The 6435-nt window shown below is 43.9% G+C and overlaps 1 protein-coding gene across 1 annotated transcript in view; it reads right to left on the bottom strand.

Moving 5' to 3' along the window:
* Positions 1–6435, bottom strand: part of Efhc2 (EF-hand domain containing 2) — a 203716-nt gene that overhangs the window by 69972 nt on the left and 127309 nt on the right. The gene's annotated exons all lie outside the window — the stretch shown is intronic.

Here is a 6435-nt window from a genome sequence, read left to right as displayed (position 1 = left end):
CCCAAAAACCATTTTACCCGGATGCCCGGGAGCGGCGCGCTGGACGGCTCGACACCATAGAGGTGAGGGCGCGCTCGCCCTGAGTCCAATCCCCAGTTCTGCCAAAAAAAAAAAAAAAAAAAAAAAGAGTCCAAATACCATTTTCAAAACTATATGCTGAGGTCCCCATCTTGAATATATGTTACAAATATTGACAAAGCATTTGTTTGATTCATACTAAGAGCCTATGTTTCAATGTTTCTGGAATTTGTTTTTGCTTTTCTTCATATGGGTTCATAGGTCAGTGGCTTTCAAAGACATTAGACAGTGTACAATAAAAACACCAATAGAAATGTACACAGAGTACTCCAAATAAAGATAGAGCAAAACCATATAAAGGGAGAGATAACTGTCTTAGATAAATTGGGGTGAGATCATTACTATGTTCTAAACACTAAATTTATAATCTGCTTTCTTAAAACTAAGGTCAATAAAAGGGTAGATGACATTAGTGTTTCCTAACCTAGGTCCAATGATGATGTTTATTATTTTTCACCTTCATCTCCTCCAAGTATTTTCTTTTTAGTTTCTTTTCCAACCGCATTTATTAGAGAATGTTTTGAATGACCCCAGACCGAAAACAGCACATAGATTCTTGTAACTCCTATTGGTGATGTCAACTTCCAACTATTGGGATAAAGGCCTGCACTTTTTTGAGTATCCACCAGGTACTAGTCAGGGTGGCACAGCAAGAGATGCCCAACAGGATCACACTTAGTATTCATCACCACGGCGCAATGGAGTAGGTGGCATTATCCCTGCTTTATAGATGAAAAAATTGTCCTACCACGCTGGTAAATGAGAGCCGAGACTTGGATCCCGGTCTGCCAAGTCCAAAGCCAGGGATCTAATCTATTTATAGTATACCACTTCCCTCAGGAAAAATTTTAGTTTTTTAGTTTTATAAGTGTGAACATTTTCTCGAAGCTTTAAATCTTAGAAGGAATTTATTACAGGGATGTTCACAGAAGAACTACTGACCCTGCAATTAATAATGGGAGTCGGAGGAAGGACTGTGTTGTCATTCAGCATGCTCACTGAGGCCCTATGCACTGAGTGCCAGAGGGATTTGGGGCACAAGGGGGAACTGGCACAGATACTTGGTCCTAGCCTAAGAAGGGAGAAGAGACAAACACACGCAGACCCCATGCAGCCAGACAGCGTCGCTGACGGGCAGATCAAGGCCTGGAGAAAGGTGGGCAGAAGAAGGCCTGGCTGCATCTTCCCTGGCACCGAGTCTGCACTGTGGAGGCTGCTGCTGTTGCTGCCTGTGGTTTTGAATCCAGAGACCAGGCTGGGAAGCCCCACCCCACCCATGTACTTAAATGCCAGAAACACGAACCTGCTCCCCACTGCTATCTACCCTGTTCTCTCTGCAATCTTTCAGACAACAGTCAGTAGCGCCCCCCCCCCAAATGAAATAGGGCAGACGGGGAAGAGGTCCAGCCCAGCAGCAGAACTGATGATCCAAAGCAGGCAAAAGAGAAAAGCTGCCCACCTAAACGTAAGAAGAAAACCATTACTCACAATGCATGACGCAAAAGCAGATTATTAGCCCCTGCCCAGCTCAAGGTCTCCGAGAGGAAGGAACTTGGACAACACAGCAGGTCTAGGCTCTGAGGCCCCAGCTGTACAGGAAGGTTTCTAAGCCAAGCAGGTTCTCAGGCTGCAAGGGTGAAGCCCAGAGGCCTACCCTGCCTCTATTTTGCTCAGCCAGGTCAACACACTAATTTGAACAGCAAATGTTTTACAAGTGGATGATAAACCCACAGTTTTAAGAGTTTCGGAATGTCAGCACAGGAATGGTCTTACAATCTACAGACAAGAGTGAGAGACAGGGAGGCCAAATTGGGTGGCCCAGGTCACGTGAGGTGAGGGTTGGCTCTAGCTTTCCCTGACTCCAGTGAGCTGAAGACAGATGGTCCTTCCTGGTACAAAGTAATCAATTATTTATCTGCTGCAAGCTTTAGACTAAATATTCCTCAAGACAAAACCATTCATTAAATTATTCAACAAACATCTATTGTGCTTGGCAGAATTGTGGAGGCAGGGAAATAAACAAGTAACAACTCCACACGGAGCTCCCAATGGATAGAAGATATAAAGAATTCAGCAGGTTGTTTGGCCCATAGTAAGTGCTCAATAAATGGCGACTTCTACAAAAGTACTCTTGCAGCAAGATGGAAATAAGGAGATAGAGGGAGACAAGGGACACATTATGACCAAACTAACATGATACCCTGAACAGCTGGGATTTCTTCTGAAAACAATGAAGAACTGATGTGGGTTTAGAGCACAGGAAATGATCTGATCAGACTTTAAGAAGGTCATTTTGGTGAAACACTGTGGTATGAGACTTAAGAAAATGTCATTCAGAAGGAAGACCGATGGACGGCTGACCTCCAACCACAAAGCTGGGGCAGAGAGCAGGGCAAGTTTCCCAAGGTGGGTAAGAAGCACAGTTCCCAAGGGTGGGTGGGAGAAGCGAGATAGCCAGGAGCTGAGACCCAAGGAAGGCTCCAGCCTGAGTCCAAGGCACACAGTTGGTCGCTTTTGCCAGGACATGGTCGCAAGCTCCAACTTTATGGGAGAAGAAAATGAGGTCGACCTAAGGACAGTTCTCTGCAAAGACAACAGATAACCCACTACTATTATAGACTACTGAACTAGATTGGATTACTCTGCTGAATCCATGTACCTACAATATTTAAGTGGCAATGGAATACCCATCTCTGAAAAAAGTAAACAAAAAAAGGAATATAAATGAAGGACTATTTTGTATCTGTATACACAAAATAGGAGAGATATACGGCTACTTTCTCTTAACGAGAAGAAAGATTCGTACTAATAGTGTTTGGACAGGAGTACATAGTACATACAAGTCTGCATCTTGTACTATGAATAACTACTACGAAGATAACAATATGCAACATATTAATTACTATAACTGTCCTACTAACCCATTTTGAAACTATCTCATTGCTACTTATTTCGCAATAAAATTATTTTTTAAAAAAGGAAAGTTCTCTGGAAATGTCTAAGAGAAGCCAACGGGGAAACAGCCCAGAGCGATGCCTATTTCCAGGTCAGGAGAAAGACAGGCGAAAGCAGTGGGGGCTACGAAAAATGTACTCACTGGAGTCATACGCCCTCATCCTCCCATTTGTTTCGCACCATGAACAGGGAAAAGACCGAAGCACGTTAGCTTCAAAGAGATTAACATCTGGCGGGAACGCGAACACACACAGAAACACACATACACACGAGAAAGAAGAAAAGTATCAACCAGTGAAAGCACTGAGCAAAGAACTAAGGGAGGGTGTGACGTAGACTTGACCGCCTTTACTGCCCCTCTGTCTTTCCCCCAGGCAAGGCTGAGAAAAGCACAAAAGGGACCTACAATCGCGAGCCAAGCGCACAAGGGGAGTCCCCAGCCTGGAGGGCTCAGTGTCCCCCCCGAGCACGTCTTACGGAGCAGGTCACAGTGAGCCCTGGTTACACCCTCATGTGGAGACTGCTCTAGCACGGATGTGATTTGGCACCCCAAGAGTAGGTGCGTGTGGGGATGTGAAGGGTGGCATGGCTTTTAAGGGATGCGGCCTAGTCGGATGTTTTCAGGTAATTAGCGGCACTGCCCTGTGAAAGGATTAATGTTCTCATGGGACTATGGTTAGTTCTTCAAGGAGATTTTTATAAAAGAGAAAAGACTGGCCTCTCCCCACCCTCCAACTTCCTATCTCGCTCTTCTGCATGTACTCCCACCACAGCAATATGTGCTGTGAGGTCTTCCCCAGAGCTGAGCCAGTGGTGGTACCAGGCCCTTGAACTTCGAAACTGTGAGCGAAGAAAACCTCTTCTTACATTACCTGGCCCCAGGTATTATGTTGGAGCAATGGAAAATGGCCTAATACAGAGACATCGTAAACACTTCCAAGCTATAACCTTTAAGGCAGTGATGGCAAATCTTTTAGAGCTGTCAATGATACAAACAGCCCACTGCAGCATACATGGCATAGGGATAACTTTATCAGTTCATGAATTCATTCAGCAACTGTGTTTGTATTAAGCCCAGCACTACAGGCTGGGAATAACGCAGTGAACAAGATTATACAAGTCCCTGCCCTCAGCAAGCTCACATTCGACTAGAAGAAAACACACAAATACATTCTCCTGCCAAGTAAACCAATCTCCAAGGCAAATAACTGAACCTGTGCTAAGTGCTATCAAAAATATATACAAGGGGCTAAGAACAACAGTGCATAATCTACTCCATGTAGGATAATCACAGAAAGAAAGCCCCTCGAGGGATGAATCCAAGAATTCTCCACAGAAAGCACGCTGGTGAGCCTCCCAGACAGAGGCGACTGTGTGCACAGGCTTGGAGGCAGGAAGGAGCGTGACATGTTTGAGAAGCTGTGAAGCACCCAGCAAGGTCATCGGACAGGGCTGGAGAGAAAGAACTAGTGACGCTGGAAATATAAACAGTCACATCACGCAAGGCCCTGCTGGCAGTCAAATGTTTGGATCGTGTAAGAACAATGACAGACCACTGAAAGACGGGGTGTAACCTGAGCTGATTTTCCTCTGAAGGAATTTCTGGGATGGGGAGCTTTTTCTTGCAGAGTGTGGAGTGCCTGATGCCGCCCCTCCAATCACGCAGTGAAACCCTTTTTCCCCACCTGTAGCTTGGGTCAGGCCTCCCTCTGGAGAGCAGTTTCACTTCCTCAGAGGTCCTAGCTAGCTGAAGAACTTCCCCAAAAGCCTCATGATCAAAGAGTTCGTGTCAGGATCAGATGGTACACGCACAACCATGTTTATAACAGCGCAATTCACAATGGTGACATTGGCGAAGCAGCCTGTTGCACAGGGCCATCGAGGGATGAATGGATAAAGGACATATGACAGACACACAGTGGAGTACTACTCAGCCATATAGATGGATAAACTTGAGTCATGGCTGGATCCTGAGACTGTACTACCAAGTGAAATACACCAGACACAGACGTTTATGTATCACAATGTTTCTACTTATGAGAAACTCAAAATATAGTTTAAAGATCAGAATAAAAAAGAAATAGTAGGTAGGGGCTGGGGAGATGGCTCAGTGGAATAAGTGCTTCCCTGGCAAGCACAAGGGCCTGAGTTCAATCCCCAGTTCCGCAAAAAAAAAAAGAAATAGTAGGAAATAGAAGAACAGACTTTGTAGAGATGGGCAAGGGATCTAGGGAAGTGGGAAAGAGAAAAGTATAAGCGGAAGGAGAACAAAAATGATCAAGATCCAATCTGTAAAAGAACCAACTGCCTAAGATGAATGTAATTATTATATATTGCAAACATACACTAATTTTTTTTTTAAATCCATGAATTAACCAAAGTATTTCCAAAAGTCTTTTTGAGAGTATTGGGAGAAGGGATGCTTTTGTACAAGGACAAAAATAAATAAATAAATAAATAAAACAAACCCTTCCCTCATTGCTTACAGAAACTTCTTTTCTCCTCTACTCCTTTCTATTAGTTCATGGCCTGAATAATTATCTTTGTTCTTTAATCTGTCACCATTTTATTTTCCAGAACACCTCGAGCATATCTATGTGCCTAAGAACAACAACACAGAACTATAAATTCTTATTGATCTCAGAAGACTGGAAATTCTAAACACTAAAAACATGTCCTCTGCCTGCTGCTCTTACAAGAACATTTTGGAGACACAAAAGAGCTTTGTTAAAACACCAAACAAACTCTTGGCCCACTTTAGGCCTCATGGTGGGCTCCCGGCCACCAGGTAGTGATGCAACAGACAATTGCAGACACACCGTTGAGAAGACCTGCCCGCCCCCCGCGCAGGGGCTCACTCCCTCACTTATAGTTCACATCTTGACTGCATCAAGCCCGGTTTACTATATAGCTTGAGCCACAATTGTTCTTAGGAGCCAAAATTCTCAGCCTAAAGAGAAAGTCCCCTTTGTCTTCCCTCCATGATTTAATTTACATTCTCCTGAATGCTCCATTCACTTTGTTTTCAAGCGAAGAATTCTCACAATTGTACTAGACCCTGAATTTGAATTTCCCTGTTTCTGCTGTTTGGAAATCTGCCTAGGTCACTCACTGGACAGTCCCACAGTTCAGCTTCATCTTACAGAAAATCTTTTTTGTCCATGGTTTCTTTTGGTACTTCTAACTACTGTCATATACGCTTCCCTCAATGCCTATATTTTGTTTCTTTCAGAACACATATGTCTGAGCATAGATACACAAAGATACATACCTATCACCTTTCCTCTTATAATCAGTGAGGTTTTCACTATCTTTTCTCATTTAATTGTATTCCTGGAGAGTTACCCTTTTTTTGCCCCCCAAATTTTCCCTTGGGAAGCTGAAAACAGGAGCATCACTACT

This window comes from Octodon degus, unplaced genomic scaffold (assembly GCF_000260255.1).
Source record: "Octodon degus isolate 3935 unplaced genomic scaffold, OctDeg1.0 scaffold00223, whole genome shotgun sequence".
NCBI lineage: Eukaryota > Metazoa > Chordata > Mammalia > Rodentia > Octodontidae > Octodon > Octodon degus.
Note: the sequence above shows the minus strand (reverse complement) of the source record. Positions and strands in the feature narration are given on the sequence as shown.